The sequence below is a fragment of the Orycteropus afer genome, unplaced genomic scaffold, assembly GCF_000298275.1.
Source record: "Orycteropus afer afer isolate SDZICR_OR568_19922 unplaced genomic scaffold, OryAfe1.0 scaffold00185, whole genome shotgun sequence".
NCBI classification, from domain to species: domain Eukaryota; kingdom Metazoa; phylum Chordata; class Mammalia; order Tubulidentata; family Orycteropodidae; genus Orycteropus; species Orycteropus afer.
In genome coordinates, this window is record NW_006921772.1 from 2,279,666 (window position 1) to 2,302,108 (window position 22,443).

Consider the following 22,443-nt stretch of genomic DNA (forward strand, 5'->3'; position numbering starts at 1 on the left):
GGGGGGGGGGGGGGGGGGAGTGCATCACCTGGGGATTTTGTTAAAATGCAGATTCTGATTTGGCACATACGAGGTGGAAATCCAAATTGTCAGTAGGAGGTCGAACTAGAACAAATCAGTTTGAAGCCCTGATTCAGACTCATGGCAATCTCCTGTGTGTCAGAGTAGAATGGAATTCCACGGAGTTTTGAATGGTTGATTTTTCAGAAGGTGTCAGGCCTTAGACATACAATACACTGTATCAAACTCTAAACAAGTAGGAAAAAAGTTTATTTTGCAAAAATATAAAACACTTATTTTCTTATGGATTTATGCACATATACCTATGTTTACATTCTGTATGCTTTTCAGGATTCCTAGAAAGAAGTCTGCATTGCCTCCCTCATAAACTCGTTGTTAAGTAAACCAAGATTTCAGAAAGTTCATTCAATTTTCTAACTGTAACATCTTAAAATTACGTCCTCTTAGACTAGTCTCTGCGGAGATGGAGAATATTTACATAAGAACAGCTGTCTGTCCCTGGCAGATAACTCTTCCTGTTGAAGACATTAATTAAGGCACCATCATACTGCCCTTCTCAGGAACATAATACACTGTTTCTTAAGTGGCATAGTGCCTAAGGCATTTGACTGCTAACCAGAAGCCTGGCAGTTCAAACCCCCCAGCTACCCCCGGGAAGGAAGGTTGGGCAATCTGCTTATGTAGTGATAATGCCTCAGAAACCCAAGAAGGGGTCGCTATGAGTTGGATCCAACGCCACAGCAGTGAGTTTGGTTTATATTTCACTCCTTTGTAAAGTATGTTGTTGTTGTTATGTGCCGTCGAGTCAGCCCCGACTCATAGTGACCCCTCCTTGGGTTGAACCACCAGCCTTCTTGTTAGCAATCAAGTACCTTAGGCACTATGCTACCAGAGCTCCTTGGTTAAGTATGCTGTTGTTGTTGTTATGTGCCGTGGAATTGGACCCGACTCATAGCAACCCCTCCTTGGGTTTCTGAGGCAGTATCACTATGGAAGTAGATTGCCCCATCTTCCTTCTGAGGAGTGGCTGGTGGGTTTGAACCACCAGCTTCTGGTTAGCAGTCACTATTTTCTTACATGATACAGCAAAACTTGCAAAAGCTGGAACTTGTGTAGAGCTGTCAGAGAAGGAAAACTGTCCGAAAGAACCAGTCAGAGAAGGTAAACTCAAATATTTCGCACTAAAATGAGCGATAAAAAAGTGATAAGACTGCACCTTGTCAAAGACAAAACACTTGTGAGACCTGGATAAAAACGCAGACCCATCAAATCAACTCTCTCACAGGTTTCACTGTACATTTTGCTTTTTGGTTGACAGCCAATTACTTTAATATTTAAACCTCCAATTCTCTTAAGAATTACTGACCTGAAAAGTACAAACCAATAATGGATACTTGAAAAGGATATAAACTTCTTGGGCAGATTAAAGCATTGTCACAAACTCTACTTGAACTTTAATTACGGACAAAAGAATCCTGAAAACCTTAATTAATTGTCATTGTCTGTGCATTCTCTTCATGAAAGTTTACACAGGTGTTATGGATCATGGGAAAAATACTAATGTACAGCACACTACCCCCTCTTAGTCAAGGAAGTACTGTGAGTGTATTAGCAAAGTATAGTAAGAAAGAATTGCTTTTCATTGATATGGTGGAGCTCAAAAAATAAGTAAATAAAATAAACTCATTGCCATCAAGTCAATTCCCACTCATAGTGACACAACTGGGTCTCTGAGGCTGTAAACCTTTATAGAAGTAGGTTGCCCTATCTTCCCTCTATGAAGTGGCTGGTAGGTTTGAACCTCTGACCTTCTGGTTAGTAGCCAAATGCCTTACCCACAACACCACCAGGGCTCCTTTGGTGGAGCTAGTAGACTGGAAAGACACCAACTTTCATTACTACACAACCAAAAAAATTGTTATAAAAAATTAGACTGTAAAAGACAAACCACTATTTTGATTTCCTAATATCTAAGTGCAATACAGCATGCTAACCCTTCATTTTTATTCACATTAAGCTTTTGATTCAGTTTTCAATGTGTTGAGTTTGAAGTGTCTGTGAGGTGTCCATTTCAAATGGAGGCGGGTAGTGGACGTTTAATACAGGCAGTCCTGGGTTACATACATCAGATTTATTTGCCCTTTATTTATTTACCCCCACTTTTAAACAACTGAACCAACAAGCCCTAACGTATTCATCACAATCACTTTCACTTGCTGCACATACAGCTTTTAAGTTACTGAAATGGCTCCGAGCCTTTTCTTGAAGGATATATGTAAGGCTAAATAAGAATAATAGGTACCTGTTCCGATTTTCCTACAAATTCCTAAAGACACAGTGAGGAACAGATCTCATCTGTAACCCAGGGATTGCCTGTTTAGAAATCAGAGTGAATATATGTATCAGAGATACACATTTATGGGTCTTTTTTAAAAAATCAATGGGCACAGATAAAAATCCCTTGGCAGTCAGGTCTAGGATAGTACCTTGAGGAAGTCCAGCATTTAGTAGCATGGTAAAGAAGGTTCAGCACACCGAAGAAACAGGGAATGTGTAGCCAGAGATGGGAGAAAAAACAGGAAAGTGTGTGGTCACAGAACAAAGGAAGGTGTGTTTTAAGAAGTAGGGTCAACAGTATCAAATGCTGCTGAGAGGTCAAATAACAAAGGATTGTTTAATATATCTGGAAGTCATTGGTGACCTGGGCAAAAGGTCTTTTGGTGGAGTAACTAACGGAGGCTGCAGCCACAATGAAAAGGGTTAGGAAGTAACTGTGAGGTGAAAAACTGCAGACACTGAGTGTGTACTACAAGATTACATTTGAAGAAGTTTCCTTGGGAAGGAAAAGAAAGAAATCAGGTGTCTGGTAGAGCATATGGGGAGAGGGAGATAGTTTCTGTTGTTTTATTTAATTTATTTTTATTTTAGTGGAAAAGACTTGAGCATGTCTATAAGTCAATGGGAATGACCTAATCGAAGGGAAGAGTTTTTAAGTACAAAGAATACAGAATAACAATTTCTAGTATAAGATCCCTGGGAAGTCAGGCTGAGTGAGATACCAAAACTGATGTGGAGCAGTTATCTTTAGTTAGGAAAAGTAAAGCACTTCTCTTGTAACCTGAAGGAAGAAGGCAGGTTGCATACAGATATAGCCATGTTTTTATGGTAGAAGTAATATAAACAATCCTCTCCAATGCCTATTTTTTCATGAAACAGGAAGTGGAGTGACAGGTTTTTGGTGGAGGGTGGCTGGGGTCTCACTCAGGTCTTTCAGGATGAGGTGATACTGCAGGTTCAAGGAGAATGAGCTGACCTCAAAACTGAGTACATTCCCAAGGTAACATCCCAACCTCTCTATGGTGGATAAACAAGATGAATTTATCATAGGTCATTATGCCTGCATTGCGTCTTTCTCCAGTAGCTCTACACAGCTGAGGTTCACTCGAGCACTCTAGATTAGGGTTCAATCAGAGTTGGAGTTTTATCTGTCAGATGTAAACAAAATTACAGGATGGAACAGGAGTTTAGGGTATTGCTGTGTATTTTGAAATTACAGACTTAATTAACTGAGATGGTTGCCTTCTTTAATGGATATGCATCTTTCAACCTAAGAACGTTTTGGAAGTAAATGTAGAAATACTGAAGAAAATTGAAACTATTAAATTAATATTTATCATTAAACTATCTGTGCAAAAATCATATACCTATAATGTTTTATAGCATTTGATCTATTTTACTAGATTGTACAGCAACCACATTTACAATAAATGATTAAGTAATTTATTTAGAGTTGTGATTTTTAAGTTAAAATGCCTCTACACATATAAACAGTATTTGATCACTGAAGTGAACTTTACATTTTTATAAGTTTGAGTATATATAATTTTAATTTTTAACTTATTATAAGTTATTTGAGTACTGGCAAAGGTTTTTAAGTTGTACAACTGGAGTACTTAAGAAAGATATGAAAATGTATTTAATGTATAAAAGTCATTTTTATTGTGTGGAGGTGTTTCATTAACTAAGTATGAAAGTGGAACCAAATATTATGTAAAGGCCCCCTAAAGTGACTACTAAAATTTTTTAGACTTATTAATAGAATAATGATATTTATAAGCTGACCTTAAAAGTTCAATAACTGGGGTTTTGAAATTGTATTTCAATAATGCAAACTTTTAAAACCAGAATAAAAACTTTGAGTCTTTTTCACACACAAAGTCAATGCTGAGGGCACAGAAAAATCCACATGCAACACTGATCAGTCCCCTTATGATGGGATATTCATGTTGTTAGAACTGTTTATATGTGCACAAGGCTGCATGGGCATTCCTGAGTATAGTTAATGATGACATATTTTGCCACCACGTTTTTATGTAAGGTAAATTTTTGCACTGGAATTGCAGGGCCAAGGGTACACTATAAAGAACACCGCAGAATTCTCTCTGAATAGGTAGTGTCAATTCACACTCTTTATCAATACCACAGGAGAGAGTCTGCTTCCTTGCACTTTCTCTCCAACTCTGAATAGAGACAGCACTAAGTGTTCATTTAATGGGTGAAAACTTGAGTAGATATAATTTTAATTTTTAACGTATTATGTTATTTGAGGACTTGGAAAAGTTTTTAAGTTGCACAACTGAAGTACTTAAGATATCAGATGTATTTAATGTATAAAGTGATTAAGGAACTTGTACATTATGACAACAATTCATTGTCCCCATTTACTGAAAAATCAAGGAAGGAAAACTAACTTCCTGGCACGAACTTTGCACTTATTCTTCCTATAAATTATCTCCTTTTATACTGAAGTGCTAAAAATATATTGCCATTTTGTAATGTGAAGAAATTAAAAGAGATTAAGTGATATGTGGAGAAACAAAGAGCTGAAAAAAAGTGAAGCTGAGATTCGAAATAGACATCTTGAGATCCACCTCTCCAAAGCACCTGCTTGGTTTATCCCCATACCATGCATGCCTGTTCATGAAACTTGATCCATTAATGATACACATTCTGAACCAATAGTAGCTTTGCCTTTTCCTAAATGACCAAACCCCTGTACCATTCTGAGTATTGTCACAGCTCCACAGATGTTCCCCCTTATCAAGCATAATAATCTCCTAACTCCCAATTATCAAACCTAGTTTTGCTTTACTTCTGGTTTCTCCTAGAGGTAAGCCTCCATCCAGTTGCATTATTTCAGGGAGAGATTATCTCCCTGTGCATACAGACATACATTAAAGACTTTCCTTTGGCAAAGATGAATAATTACTTTAATAACCACAGTTGCATTTCATTCTACTTCTAACATAATACCATCTAATATTTCAGTGGTATATGGACTCAGCAAATGAAGGGCCCCTTTGACCATTTGCTACAACTTTTCAAAGCACAAGGTTTCTGCTGACATCAAAGGACACTCTAAGAATGAAGAGGCAGGAAAGATAATTAAGTGTTGGATAAGGATGCAAACCAAATTGCTATCTTTGATGTCACGTTTCATAAGGATGAAGGCTATCAAAGATGTAGTCCTAAAATTCATGGCTTACAAACCTAAAGTACACTCTCTCAAGAACAAAACCAATTAACTAGCATTAAAATTCACTGCCATGAAGTAGATTCTGACCAGTGACCCCCACCGGCTTTCCGAGGCTGTAAATCTTTACGGAAGTAGATTGCCCCATCTTCTTTCCTCAAGGTGGCTGGTGGATTTGAACTGCCGACCTTCAGGTCAGCACCTAAATGCCTTATCCACTACATGACCAGAGCTCTTTATAAACTAGCATTGAGGACAATAAAAAGGAGCTCTGGTGGCATTATGGGTAAGGCATTTGGCTACTAACCAGAAGGCTGGCAGTTCAAACTCACTAGCTGCTCTGCAGGAAGAAGATGAGGCAATCTACTTCCATAAGAATTTACAGCCTCGAAAACCAAATGGATCAAAATGAACTCAATGGCAATGTTTTGGGTTTTTTTTTTTGGAAAATAAACACTAAAAACTAAGATTATTTAAGCAGAAGAATTTTGTCACTTCTGAGGAGTAAAGTTAAAGAGACAAAAATATTTTGTCATGAGTTAACTAGAGGGCCAGATAATGTCAGTATTTAACATAAATGATGGATACATCCAAGTCAAAACAACAATGTGGCACATTTTGTAGTATCTAAAACTACAGCATAGTTAAGTAGGCCTGGATTTACTTTAGTGAAAAGTGGTATGTACTCACAAAACATTCATTATCAATAAAATCAGAAACTGAATCAATGAAAACAAAGTGCTTAAACACACTTATATACCCCTTGATACTAACACATGAGATCACAAGTTGGAATTATGGTGGCTGTGGAAAAAAAAAAAAAAAATGCTACACACAGGTTGCTAAAAGAGTCTTTTAGATTCAACATACTATTTCTTACTGAAATTTCTGTCCAAATAAATTCTCCTGAGTCATACATAGGCAGCCAAATGCATGCTACTGAGTCAGTCAAACCTAATAAATCACATACTTCCCAGAAAAAATGATTAATTACATGATGGGGGAAAAAACCACTCTATGATTCCATACTGACGTGACATTCACTTTAACACCGAACTAGAGGATCTGGGGTTTCTGTTGAGGAGAGTGTATTACTATGTGATTGATTACTTGGGTTTTTATCATTTGGGAGTTTTAGGGAGATGATGAAGAGCTAGAAAAATCATAGATTATATGGTGTTCTGTGAGGAACCACAGAGCATGTATCAATGGACACAAGTGACTTGCAAAGTAAGGGGCCCTGCCCCTGACAACTGCTAAAGCACAATAATGGTGATCACTTGATCTTGTTGGCACTGGTGTTTCAGGGTGGGTAGTGGCCTCTACTGGTAAAATGAATCATTCCTGATCTTTTTGGCTCTAACCTTATACCTGTTCCTTTACTGATACCAGGAGAGGTATGAGAGCAAAGATATTTCTCTCCTACATCCTAGCCAAAGAGTCACAGTACCAGGATACCAGCTCAGTAAGATAAAAATGATCGTATCTTACACAGCCTGAAAGTTTCCAATTGCAGGAGAAACCCATTTAGCCTACCTGGCACTGGCACTGAGAAATGGATGCTCCATGAATAGATAAGTAAAAATTAAAGAAAACTAAAGTCCTTAGGAGCAAGAGTGGCCAGGCTTCATCTCACCTACCTTGGTCATATGGTCAGAAGGAACCCATCCCTAGAGAAGGGTATCATGCTTGGAGAAGTGGAAGTTCAAAGGAAAAGGGGAAGCCCCTCAACGAGACAGACTGACACAGTGGCTGCAGTGATGGGCTCAAGCATAGCAAGGGTTGTGAGGATGGCCCAGGACAGGGCAGTGTTTCCTTTTGTCGTCCACAGGGTCACTATGAGTCAGAATCGACTCAACAGCACCTAACAAGAACAACAAAGCTTTTATCTGGCTTAGGAATGTAAAGCCTTTCAGAATGAAGACTCCACAGAAGAACTGAAAAGGAAAATGGTCACTGCTTCAAGCTAAATTGGTTGTCTGGAAGACCAAATGGAAGAAATTGCTCAAAACACAGAGCAAAACTGCTAAGAAATGAAGATCATAACCCAAAGATGAGAATTAAGAGGACAGAGTCTAGAAACCTGAATGTGAATAATAGATATCCCAAGATGAGATTTTTTTAAAAAACCTGGGGAAAAATAAATTATGAAAAAATAAATATCCCTGAGTATAAATAAAAAATAGCCTTGTATCTTCAGATTAGTATGGCTCACAATGCCTTAAACTCACTGCCGTCGAGTCTATCTGACTCGTAGCAACCCCTCCCTGGGTTTCCAAGGCAGTATCACTACAGAAGTAGATTGCCCAATCTTCCTTCTGAGGAGTGGCTGGTGGGTTTGAGCCACCAGCCTTCTGGTTAGCAGTCAAATGCCTTAGGTAGTATGCCACAAGAGCTCCCAGAATACTAGAAAAGAGAAATCAAAGAAAGAACCTATTTAATAAAATTTTTGAACTCTAAGACTAACTCACAAAAACTCACTGCCATCAAGTTGATTCTGACTCAGACTGACACTATAGGACAAAGCAGAACTGCCCCATAAGGCGTCCAAGGCTGTAAATCTTTATGGAAGCAGACTGCCTCCTCTTTGTCCTGCAGAGCAGCTAGTGGGTCCAAATGGCTGATCTTTTGGTTAGCAGCTGAATGTTTTAACCACTATATTACCAGAGTTCCCTCTAAGACTAAAGGCATTTCCCCCCTCCCCACTTCCAGGGAGAAAGAACAGGTTACCATCAAGAAGAAGAAACAGGCTAGCATTACTTTTCTTCTCTGAAGAATATAAAGGTAAAATATATAATCTACAGGCTATTTATCTATAAAATTTAAGAAATGATTGCTGAAACAGAAGAGCCACAGGATAAGATAAAACTTAATGATAACCTTAGGAACTGGAGGTTGGGGGAGGTACCTGCTGTAACAAGAAATGGAAAATAAATCATTCTTAAAACCTCTGTTTGGGACAAGGAGAAGTAAATATGTAAAAATGTCTTGAGGTGAGAGTAACAGGTATTATTCGTAGAAAAGAATGTTGCTGTTGTTATGTGCCGTGGAGTCGGACCTGACTCATAATGACACCTCTCTGGGTTTCCAAGGCAGTATCACTATGGAAGGAGATTGCCCCATCTTCCTTCCAAGAAGTGGCTGGTGGGTTTGAACCGCCAGCCTTCTGGTTAGCAGTCAAGTGCCTTAGGCACTATGCTACCAGAGCTCCTAGCAAAAGAATAGAAATTTCAATAAATACTGAAAGGAAGGTCCCTAGTCCTTTGAAGAACACAGAATTTCTCAAGTAAGAAGGGCAATAGAAAAAGGGAAGAAAACATAATTGATTAAAGCATACATTATAACTAACAGGAAAAGAGAAAAAAACACCAAAGCATAATGCTTATTATATATATCTGTGTTTTTGTTAGGTGCTATCAAATCAACTCTGACTCATAAAGACCCTGAGTACAACAGAACAAAATACTGTATGGTCATGTACCATCGTCACAATCATTGCTTATGTCTGAGTCCAATGTTGGAGACACTGTGTCAAGTCAATCCCTCTGACGGTCTTCCTCTTTTTTCACTCACTCTCTATTTTACTAAGCATGATGATCTTCTTCAGGGGCTCGTCATTCCTGATAATATGTCCAAAGTACATGAGATGAAGTCTTATCATTTTCCCTTCTAAGGAGCATTTTGGCTATACTTCTTCCCAGACAGATTTGTTCATTCACCTTTCAGTCCACAGTGTCAACATCATTGCCAATATCTTAATTCAAAGCCATCAATTCTTCTTCAGTTTTCTTTAGTCATTGTCCAACTTTCACATGCATATGAGGTGAGTGAAAACTCCACAGGTTGGTTATGCACACCTTAGTTCTCAAAGTGACATCTTTACCTTTTAACACTTTAAAGGGGTCTTTTGCAATAGATTTGCTCAATGTAGCATGTTGTTTCATTTCTTGACTGCTGCTTCCATGCATGTTGATTGTGGATCCAAGGAAAATTAAATCCTTTGCATCTTCAATATTTGCTCCATTTATCATGATGTTGGCTTGCTGGTCCAGTTTTGAGGATTTCTGTTATCTTTATGTTCCGGTGTAATCCATACTGAAGGCTGTGGCCTTTAATTTTCATTACTAAGTGTTTCAAGTCCTCTGCATTTTGAGCATGCAAGGTTGTGTCACCTGCATATTGTAGGTTGTTACTGAGTCTTCCTCTAATCCTGATGCCAGGTTCTTCATACACTCCAACTCTTCATATTATTTGCTCAGTATACAAACTGAGTAAGTATGATAAAACCATACAACCCTGACATACACCCTTCCTGATTTTAAAATACACAGTCTACCTTTGTTCTACTTGAATGACTACCTGTTGGTTTATGAACAGGTTCTGTTGTTGTTGTTAGATGCCATAGACTTGTCTCTGACTCATAGCAAACCCTATGTTCAGCAGAACAAAACACTGCCCAGTCTTGTGCCAGCCTCATGATCCTTGCTATACCTGAGCCCATTGTTGCAGCCACTATATCATCCATTTCATTGAGGGCCTTCCCCTTCTTCAACAACCCTCCACTTCACTAAGCATGATATCCTTCTCCAGGGATGGTTCTTTCTGACAACATGACGAAAGTAGGTGAGATGAAGTCTGGCCATTCTCACTTCCAAGGAGCATTCTGGCTGCACTTCTTCCAGGGCAGATGTGTTAGTCCTTTTAGCAGACCATGGTACTCTTAGCATTCTTCTCCAACATCACAACTCAAAAGCATCAACTCTTCTTCGGTCTTCCTTATTCATTGTCCAGCTCTCACATGGATAAGAGGCGACTGAAAATACCATGACTTGGGTTAGGCACACCTCAGTCTTCAAGGAGACATCTTTGCTCTTCAGCACTTCAAAGAGGTCTTTTGCAGCAGATTTGCCCAATGCAATACATAATCTGATATCTTAACTGCTGCTTCCATTGGTGTTGATTGCAGAACCAAGTAATATGAAATCTTCGACAACTTCAATCTTTTCTCCATCTACCGTAATGCTGTTTATTGGACCAGTTGTGAGGATTTTTGTTTTCTTTATATTGAGGTGTAATGCATACTGCAGACTGCAGTCTTTAATTTTCATCAGTAAGTGCTTCAAGTCATCCTCACTTTCAGCAAGCAAAGTTCTGTCATCTGCATATTTCAAGATGTTAATGAGTCTTCCTCCAATCTTGATGCCATGTTCTTCAGGTGTTCTGGAATTCCCATTCTTCTCAATGTTATCCATAATTGTTGTGATGCACACAACTGAATGCTCCTGCAGAGTCAATAGAATGTAAGTAAACATCTGTCTGGAATTCTTTGATTTCAGCTAAGATCCATCTGACATCAGCAATGATATCCTTCCTCTGAATCCAGCTTGCATTTCTGGAAGTTCTGTGTCAATATACTGCTGCAACCGTTTTTGAATTATCTTCAGTAAGATTTCACTTGCATGTGATATTAATGATACTGTTTGATAATTTCCACATTCTGTGGGATCACCTATCTTTGGAAGGGGTACAAATATGGACCTCTTCCAGTCCCTTGGCCAGGTAGCTGTCTTCCAAATCTCTTGGCATAACTGAGTGAGTGCCTTCAGCAAGGCAACCATTTGTTGAAACATCTCAATGGGTATTCCATTAATTCGAGGAGCCTCATTCTTCACCAACTCCTTTCAGTGCAGCTTCTACTTCTTCCTTCAATACCACTGGTTCTTGATCATATGTCACCTCCTGAAATGGATTAACACTGAGCAATTCTTTTGGTACAGTGACTCTGTGTATTCCTTCCATCATCTTTTGATGCTTCCCATATCATTCAATATTTTGCCTATTGAATCTTTCAATATTGCAACTCAAGACTTAAATTTTTTCTTCAGCTCTTTCACCTTGAGAAATGCCTAGTGCGTTCTTCCCTTTTGGTTTTCTAACTCTAGACTCTTTGCACATTTCATTATATTAATTGGCTCTGTCTGTTCGAGGTGCTCTTTGAAATCTTCTGTTTACCTTTTTTATCATGTCATTTCTTTCATTTGTGTTAGCTCAAGGGCAAGTTTCAGAGACTCTTCTGACATCCATTTTGGTCTTTTCTTCCTTTCCTGTGTTTTTAATGACCTCCTGCTTTCTTCAGGGATAATGTTCTTGATGCCATCCCACAATTTCTCTGGTTTTTGGTCACTGGTGTTCAATGCATCACATTTACAGGTTCTGCATGAGCATAATTAAGTGTTCTGGAATTGCTATTCTTCACGGTATTAAACTAAATTTGTTATGATCCCTAATTTTTTATGATATATAAAATAAAATGGTGGTAATGAATCCAAAAGAGCTCTGGTAGCATAGTGCCTAAGGCACTTTACTGCTAACCAGAAGGCTGGCAGTTCAAACCCACTAGCCACTCCTCGGAAGGAAGACGGGGCAATCTACTTCCGTAGTGATACTGCCTCGGAAACCCAAGGAGGGGTCACTATGAGTCGGGTCCGACTCAATGACACATAACAACAACAATAATGAATCCAAATTTTTAATCAATCAAATAAGACATTTATAGAACTGATTAATATGAAAATTCTAGTCTGTTCATAAGAAAAGCATCAAAAGCAAAACACAAAGAAAATTTGAAAATAAATAGGACAAAGAAATAGCAGAAAATCCAAGTGAAGTAAGGGAGAAGCAGCAATGTTTACTATTAGATAAAGTAAAATCCAAGGAGAGCAGCATTAACTGAATTAATGAAAAATATTATACGAGGTTAAAAGTTATAATCCATTAACATCCCAAAACGAAACCCACAGCCATCAAGTCAAATCTGATGCATAGCAACCCTGCAGGACAGAAAACTGCCCCATAGGGTTTCCAAAGGTGTAAATCTTTATGGAGGCAAACTGCCTCATCTTTCTCCTACGGAGCAGCCGATAGGTTAAAACTGCTAACCTTCTGGTTGACAGTAGAATGCATTAACCACTGCACCACCAGAGCTCCTTGATCCATTGAGAGGATATAAAATTTAATATTAAGGGGATACTGAAGATTATCACACAACAACAACAACACTGAAGATTATAATGAAATACAAAAAACTATAGTGAAATACAAATAAAAATTTCTAGAAGTACAAGAAATAAGGTTATAAAACAGGTCTTTACAGATGTGGCAGATAGTAAATAATATTATTTATTAAGGCACTTGAGTGCTAACCATAAGGCTGCTGGTTCAAACCCACCAGCCACTCCTTGGAAGGAAGGTTAGGCAATCTACTTCCATAGTCATACCGCCTGGGAAACCAACGGAGGGGTTGCTATGAGTCGGGTCCAATTAGACGGCACATAACAACCACCACCACAGCATTATAAATAATATAATACTATTTACAATAATATTATTGTATTATTAAGGTAATAACATGTTGACAGAGGAAGTAGACAAAAAACGAGTGAGACCACAAGCAAAAGCCTTCACAGGTAGTACGTTGTTTACAAATTGAAGTTTTGCAGCAACTCTGCATCAAGCAAGTCTACTGGCTCCGTTTTCCCCCAGCATGTACTTACTTCATGTCTCTATGTCACATTATGGTAATTATCACAACATTTCAAATTTTTTCAGAAAACTATTGCACACTTAATGGACAACAGTGTAGTATAAACATAACTTTTTATATGCACTGACTGACTCACTGCTGTCGAGTTGGATCCAGGTCATAGTGACCCCTCCTTGGGTTTCCGAGGCAGTATCACTATGGAAGTAGATCGCCCAATCTTCCTTCCAAGGAGTGGCTGAGGGGTACAAACCACCAGCCTTCTGGTTAGCAGTCAAATGCCCTAGTCATTAGGCTACCAGAGCTCCCTTTATATGCACAAAGAAAGCAAAAATCTTTGTGTGACTCACTTTATTGTGATACTCGCTGCTTTGTGGTGGTCTGGAATCAAACTCGTAACATCTCCAAAGTATGCTTCTATAACTTTGTACCATAACAACAGAGAACATATATTCTCAAATATAAAATTTTACTAAAGCAGATGCTTTCTTATAAGTACACCATGATTCAAAGAGATTCGATAGGATCCTGCAGTTTGTACTGAATAGTCTTTCACAGAGTGAAAGTCTGAAACTTTCCACAGCCCCCTGTATAGAAGAAGGCTTTCAAGTAATATGGCTGATGACATACCACCAGAGAGTAACAGCACCTTACTTTTCTGTCTAAAAGGATCACAGCCAAATTTTAACTTTAGAACCTATTTCGTATCATATTTGTGATATGAAATTCAGTATTTTAGGTTTGTTGGCAGTTATACAACTTCACACCAATGTGGTCTCTTATAATCCATAATTGGGTTGTCCAAAATGGTAGAGACTAGCCACATGTGGCTTTTGGAAATTTAAACTTACAATTTAAATTAAATTAAATAAACATTCATTTCCTAAGTTACACTAGCCACATATCAAGTGCTTAAAGACCACATGTGGTTAGTGGCTACCATACCCAACAGTACAAAGAACATTTGTATCATCCCTGACTGTTCTATCAATGCACGCTGGAACAGCTGCTCCCAATACCACAAAAAAATGGAGAGCGAAACATTAACATTCAACTGCTGTGGCAACAGTTCTTTAAGAAATTATATCAGAAATCAGGTAGATTCTGATATAAACTGTATTAACGCTACAAGGCATTCCTGATTACAAATTAGTGGATAAGGCATTTGGCTGCTAACCAAGTCAGCAGCTCAAACCCGCCAGCTGCTCTGCAGAAGGAAGATGAGGCAATCTACTTCCATAAAGATTTGCAGCCTGGGAAACCCAATGGGGGTCACTATTGGTTGGAATCAACTTGATGGCAGTGAGTTTGGCTTTTTTTTGGATGCTTTAAAGTTGCCAAATTTTGTAAAACCGGAAAAAGCCAGAATATGCATAAGGCTGAAATCTGTCAGGTAAGGAAAACTCAAGTATTTTCTACTAATAGAGGAGTGATAGAAAAGTAGTAAGCTGCACCCTGTCAAAGGTGGAAAACTTGTAAAACCCAGACAAAAAAGACAGTCCCATTGTGTTCTTGCTTTCATAGATTTTAATGTATTTTTATTATGTTGATTGGGTCCATATCTATCTATCTGTCTATAATCAATCTACCTACCTACCTACCTACCCACCTACCTACCTACCTGCTTACCTATCTATACATAATATATACAATCCAGGACCATATATTGTCTATTCGGGCAATGTCCAACTGCATATATGGTTGTGGACCCAAACTCCATAAAGCCTGCTGTGTTAAAAATTTGAAGGTCCATTCAATGGTTTGTAATAACAAATGGACATTACTTTGTGACATGCATCAAAATATTATTTTTATTATTATTGTATTATTATGTTAAAAATATATTACCGTTTCTGGAAGTGTTTAATTTTTTTATGCACAGAAATGTACATTATATACTAAGACAAACATTTGACTAACTGACATTAAATACAAACCATACCTAATCTCTGCAATTTACATTCAATTTTGATTTAAAGACAAATTAGGAATGGAACTCATTCATAATCTGAGGACTGGCTGTATACAATACAGTGTTCACATAATGTCCATAGCCTTAATTTCCTATTTCACAGAACATATCATGGGCATTAAACAACTCATGCCCGTATATATCATCTCTGGATGGTGTAGAAGGCTAAGCGCTTGACTATTAACAAAAAGGCTGACAGACCAAACCCACCCAGAGACACCTGCAACAAAGGCCTGGCAATCTGATTCTGAAAGGTCACAGCCTTAAAAATCATACGGATCACATTCTATTCTGCAGCACACTGGGTCACCACGAGTCAGAATCAACTTGATGGCAACTGATTATTGATTTCACACTCAACGCACATGCACACCTACTCTGGTGGTACAGAGATCAAAGAATTAAGCACTCTAGTGGCATAGTGCCTAAGGCATTTGACTGCTAACCAGAAGGCTGGAGGTTCAAACTCACCAGCCACTCCTCAGAAGGAAGGCTGGGCAATCTACTTCTGTAGTGATAATGCCTTGGAAACCCAAGGAGGGGTCACTATGTGTTGGGTCCAATTCGATGGCACATAACAACAACAACAAACAAAAGTCAGTGGTTCAAACCCAGTAGCCACTTTGTAGGAGAAAGATAAGGCAGTCTGCTTTCACAAAGATTTAAAGCCTTGGAAACCACCAGGGCAGTTCTACTCTGTCCTACAAGGTTACTATGACTTGGAATCAATTTGATGGCAGTGTTTTTATTTTCTTTCTTTCTTTTTTTTTTTAACACATTAAATCTTGTTGCTGTTGTTGTTAGGTGCCATCGAGTTGTCTCTGAGTCATAGGGACTCTATGCACAGGAGAACGAAACACTGTCTGGTTGTGTGCCAGCCTCATGATCCTTGCTATACCTGAGCCCACTGTTGCAGCCACTTTGTCTATCCATCTCGTTGAAGGCCTTCCCCTTCCCCTTCATTGACAACCCTCCACTTTACCAAGCATGATATCCTCCTCCAGGGATTGGTTCCTTCTGATGACATGACCAAAGTGGATGAGACGAAGCCTGGCCATTCTCGCTTCCAAGGAGCATTCTGACTGCATTTCCTCCAGGACAGATTTGTTAGTCCTTTTAGCAGATCATGGTACTCTTAGCATTCTTCTCCAACACCACAACTCAAAAGCATCAACTCTTCTTTGGTCTTTCTTACTCATTGTCCAGCTCTCACATGCATAAGAGGCAACTGAAAATACTATGGCTTGGGTTGGGCACACCTCACTCTTCAAGGAGACATCTTTGCTCTTCAGCACTTCAAAAAGCTCTTTTGTAGCAAATTTTCCCAATGCAATCCACTGTCTGATGTCTTGACTGTTGCTTCCATTGGTGTTGATTGTATAAACAAGCAATATGAAATCCCTGACAACTTCAATCTTTTCTCCATCTACCATGAAGTTGTTTATTGGACCAGTTGTGAGGATTTTTGTTTTCTTTATATTGAGGTGTAATGCATACATGAGTAAGTGCGTCAAGTCATCCTTGCTTTCAGCAAGCAAAGTTGTGTCATCTATGTATCGCAGGTTGTTAATGAGTCTTCCTCCAATCCTGATGTCACACTCTTCTTCATTATCCAGCTTCTCGGATTATTTGCTTAGCATACAAGTTGAATATGTATGGTGAAAGGACACAACCTTGATGCACTGCCTTCTTGATTTTAAGCCATGCAGTATCCCCTTGGTTCTGCTTGAATGACAGCCTCCTGATCTATCTACAGGCTCCCCATGAATACAGTCAAGTGTTCTGGAATTCCCATTCTTCTCAAAGTTATCCATAATTTGTGATGATCCACACAGTCGAATGCTTATGCTTAGTCAATAAAACAGAAGTAATCATCTTTCTGGTATTCTTTGCTTTGAGCCAAGATCTGTCTGACATCAGCAATGATATCCCTCATTCCACGTCCTCTTCTGAATCCAGCTGGCATTTCTGGAAGCTCTCTGTCAATAACCATTTTTTAATTATCTTCAGTAAGATTTTACTTGCATGTGATATCAATGATATTGTTTGATTATTTTCATATTCTGTGGGATCATCTTTCTCAGGAATGGGTACAAATATGGATCTCTTCCAGTCAGTGGCCAGGAAACTATATTCCAGATCTCTTGGCATAGCCACTGAGTGCCTCCAGCAGGCCATTCGTTTGTTGAAACATCTCAATGGGTATTGTATCAATTCCTGGAAGCTCATTCTTTGCCAATTCCTTCAGTGCAGCTTCAACTTCTTCCTTCAATATCATTGGTTCTTGATTATATACCACCTGATTTTAAGCCACGCAATATCCCTTTGGTTCTGTTCGAATAACAGCCTCCTGATCTATCTACAGGTTTCTCATGAATGCAATCAATTGTTCTGGAATTCCCATTTTTCCCATTCTTCTCATTCTTCCTGAAATGGATGAACATCAACCAATTCTTTTTGGTACGGTGACTCTGTGTATTCCTTCTATCTTCTTTTGATGCTTCCTCTATCAGTCATAATTTCCCAGTAGAATTTTTCAACATTGCAAATCAAGGCCTAACATTTTCCTCAGTTCTTACAGCTTGAGAAATGCTGAACGTGTTCTTCCCTTTTGGTTTTCTAACTCCAGGTCTTTGAACATTTCATTATAGTAATTGGCTTTGTCTGCTCACGCTGCCCTTTGAAATCTTCTGTTCAGATCTTTTATTTTGTCATTTCTTCCATTTGCTCTACCCACTTTCCGCTCAAGGGCAAGTTTCAGAGTCTCATCTGACATCCATTTTGGTCTGTTCTTCCTTTCTCATCTTTTTAATGACCTCTTGCTTTCTTCATGGATGATGTTCTTGATGTCATCCCACTCACTATTCCTCTGGTTTTGTCACTGGTGTTCAATGCATCAATCTATTTTTTAAATGGTCTCTAAATTCAGGAGGAACATTATCAAGGTCATCTTTTGGCTCTCATGGACTCCTTTTAATTGTCTTCAACTTCAACTTGAACTTATGTATGAGCAGTTGATGGCCTGTTCCACAATCAGCTCCTGGCCTTGTTTTGGCCAAAGATATTTAACTTCTCCATCGTCTCTTGCCACAGATGTAGTCAATCTGATTCCTGTGTATTCCATCTAGTGAAGTCCACATGTAGAGTCATTGCTTATGTTGTTGAAAAAAGGTATTTGTAATGATTAAGTTGTTGGTCTTGCAAAATTCTATCATGCAATCTCCACCATTATTTCTATCTCCAAGGCCGTATTTTCCAGCTGTAACTCTTGTTTGTTTCCAACTTTTGCGTTTCAGTCACCAGTGATAATCAACACACCTTGATTGCATGTTTGGTCAATTTCAGACTGCAGAAGTTGGTAAAAATTTTCAATTTCCTCATCTTTGGCTTTGGTGGTTGGTGCGTAAATTTGAATAATAGTAGTGTTAACTGGTATTCCTTGTAGGCGTACAGGTATGATCCTATCACTGACAGTGCTGTACTTCATGACAGATATTAAAACACTCTTTGTGACAATGAATGCCACACCATTCCTCTTCAATTTGTTATTCCCAGCATAGTAGAGCATATGGTTGGTCTGATTTAAAATGGCCAAAACCAGGCCATTTCCACTCACTTATACCTATGATATCGATCTTTGTGTGTTCCATTTCATTCTTCACAACTTCCAGTTTTCCTAGATTCATACATCATGCATTCCATGTTCCAATTATTAATGGATATTTGCATCTGTTTCTACTCATTCTGAGTTGTGCCACATCAGCCAATGGAGATTCTGAAAGCTTTACTCTATCCATATCATTAGGAGCTCTGGTAGCATAGTGCCTAAAAGCACTTGACTGCTAATCAGAAGGCTGGCAGTTCAAACCCACCAGCCACTCCTCAGAAGAAAGACTGGGCAATCTACTTCCATAGTGATACTGCCTCAGCAACCCAAGGAGGGGTTGCTATGAGTCAGGTCCGACTCCACGGCACATAACAACAACAACAACAACATCCATGTCATTAAGGAGAAGTCAGCTCTTCCACATTTTTAGTGCCTTCTGACCTGATGAGCTCATCTTCTGGCACTATACTGGACAATGTTTCAGGGCTATTCACAAAGTTTTCCAGTAATATATCAGACAGTGTTTCACTGGTATTCATAAAGTTTTCACTGGCCAATTGTTTGAGAAGTAGATAGCCTCTTCCTCCTTCTGAGTCTGTCTTAGCGTGGAAACTCCACTGAAACCTGTCCACCATGGGTAACCCTGCTGGCATTGTACAACATGGTGGCACAGCCTCCAGCTCACAGTGACACGTAAGCCACCACAGGACAACAAACTGACAGACAAGTTTGTCGCCCTTAATTGTTCCTAACCCCTATGCACCTACCTACCTCAAGCAATGGCCTTAAAATAGAGCTGCCCCCAAGCAAAAACCAGCCCTCAGCTCCGGGTCCGCCTACCTCAGGCCCCACTCTTAATATCCACATCACATATAAACATTTTTATTTTCTATATTGTTGTGTGTTGGAGAGTTGATTCTGACTCATAATGACACTATAGGGCAGAGTAAAACTGCCTCATAGGGTTTCCTAGGCTACTATCTTTACCAGAGCAGATTACCAGGTCGTTTTTCCCACAGAGCCACTGGCGGGTTTGAACTGTCCACTCTTCAGTGACTAGCGGAGGGCTTAACCATTGCATCACTAGGACTCATATTTTGTATGTTGTATATTTGTATATAAAATGCTTTGGTGGAGCAGTGGTTAAGTGTTCAGCTGTTAACCCACCTAGCAACTCCATGGGAGAAAGACCTAGTGATATGCTCCCGAAAATACTATAGTCTAGAAAACTCTATGGAGTAGTTCAGTTTACTCTGTCACATGGGCAGCTATAAATCAAATTTGACCCTATGGCACCTAACAATAACACAACAACAACATATTTATATAGTATATTAAATATTTATATACTTATAAATAAGTCAGTGCCTACCATGAACTGGTACAGTATTTATAGCCATCATTTCACTGATCACCACCACCATCAGTTGCCATTAAGTCAATTCCAACTCATGGTTACTCCATATATGTCAGAGTAAACTGTGCTCCACAGGGTTTTCAATGGCTGATTCTTCTCACCCGGGCTTTTTTTTTGAGCTTCCTCTGGTGGTCTCAAACTATCAACCATTCTGTTACAGCTGAAGGCCACCAATGAACTTCATTTCATTTAATCTGCACAATATTCTTATTTGAAGATTATTTGGTAAGAATAGCTTTCTTTTACAGATGACAATAGTAAGCTTAGATGGGTTGAATTAATTGTCCAAAGTCACACAGATGGTGCTTAACAGCATCAGAATTTTAATGGCATATGTGTGTACCAAAACCCATGCTTTTAACCATTATATTTTGCTCCCTCCTAGCATTACTGCTCATCACCTTGGGGTGGTGGTGTCTATGTTTAATCAATACTTCCTCATTTATATTATAGTCTTTTCTCTATACATTTACTCATTCTCTTGCTTTAAGGCTGTAAACTCTTTATTCAGCCATTAAGTTAAGCCAGTTTATTAATGCTTCACTGGCCACTTTGATATGCCTTCAAAGAAGCCACCACATTTCAGATTGCTGCACATCTGTTTATATTTAGACTTTCCCCTATTCTTAGTAGTGTGCAAGTGTTTCTCAGCTATGCAAATTCTCTTTCAGCAGGTACTCTCTGGCATTACAGCCCAACCTACTTCAAATCACTATCAGCAGCTTAGTTTCTGTTGGCTGAATAGGTGGACTAGGGACAAGTATCACTTCAAAGCTGAGAAAAGTTGAGAAGTTGAAGTGTTGGACTACAGACAATGCTGACCAAGTATCTAAAAAGTCAACAGAAAGCAAAACTCTTATTGCTAAGTAAACTTCCAACTTACTCTGTAGTGTTAGGCAAATCTTCAGTTTTGCTCTCTGCTTTCCAAAAGAGATGGAAGTCATCTTAGACTAGGCATTTAAGAAAAACCAGACTAGGCATTAAAAAGAAAAAAAAAATCTACTGCCAGAAAGTTGATTCCAACTCAAAGCAACCCCCCCTGGGCTTCTAAGGCTGTAAATCTTTATGAAGCAGATTCCTTCATCTTCCTTCCACAGAGCAGCTGGTGAGTTTGAACCACCGACCTTCTGGTTAGCAGCCAAATACCTTACCCACTATGCAGCCAGAGTTCCTTTAGAGGTCAATCCATAGAGGCATATAAAACCATGTTGAGAATTATAAAGTATTATGTAAATGTTAATTTATTTTCAAAAATCACTTTTAGAGATGAAAAAGACCATAGAGATTATTTGGTCTGTCATGCAATTTACAGATGGGGAAATAAAGTCCAGAAAGTTCCAGCAACCAGTCCCAAGTCAAAATGACTTGCTATAACAATTTAAGGTTGCTGAGTCATTCTCCTGCAGTATTCAACCTAAAATGGTAACTGGAAGCTTACAACTGATGGAGTCTGCAATGTCCAGAGCTTTTCATACAAAATAATACACCTGCTGAGTTGAGATCCAGAAACATGGTCTAATTCATTATTTCCCAAAATAGGATCAAAATTTTAGGAGTATTACACAAAAAAAGGATTCTGTGGTCAAATATAGAGTTGAACAAAGACAGGCTTTCTTTTTTTTTTGTTATTGTTTTTTTTTAAGTGTATATGAAATGACCCAACTTTCAGAGGCCCTTTATATACTCATGTGCTTCATTAACTTCCAAGAGGAAGCTGTAGTAGGCAGTGGTCAAAGTTTATTTGCTATTATAATCCTTTTATTCAATAGCATTCCTCAAGACTAGTGTGGGATGGAACATGCTTTGGCAAAGTCTTATCTAACTTCATAAGCCCATAAGTCCCTTGTCATATTCAAGGCTGCATGAAATAAATTTAATAAAGGGACATATTTTGTGTAATTGGCTTCCCTCCAGATAACATCACTATTACCATAAATATCACAGGGAACTTTAGAATCACGTGACATGACCGCTTTTATAGCAGTTGCCAAACTTGTACACTGCTAACAGTATTGAAAATATTTACAATATTTTGTAAATACAGTAGAGAGTTTTTTCTGTTTCCTTATATTATCCTCCTATGTATTAAAGAATGCATCTACTCTTCTGAAGTCTAAAATGTGAAGGCTTATAACTGATGATAGAGAGCACACGATCCCATACTCCTTGTATAGGATTTTGTCATGAATACAGGGCAAAGAAAATGATAATATAATTACTCAACGATTACTAGGTAATTATATTGCTATAGTACTGCTCTAATTATATTACATATTTTTACTTTTCTAATCATCACAAATATACTTCTTGTTGTTAGTTGTTAGGTGCTGTTAAGTCGTCTCCAACTCATAGC

The 22,443-nt window shown here is 38.6% G+C and overlaps 1 protein-coding gene across 1 annotated transcript in view; it reads right to left on the minus strand.

The window, feature by feature from the left end:
- FBN2 (fibrillin 2) overlaps positions 1-22,443 on the minus strand; it is a 365,588-nt gene that overhangs the window by 246,478 nt on the left and 96,667 nt on the right. The window lies entirely within an intron of this gene.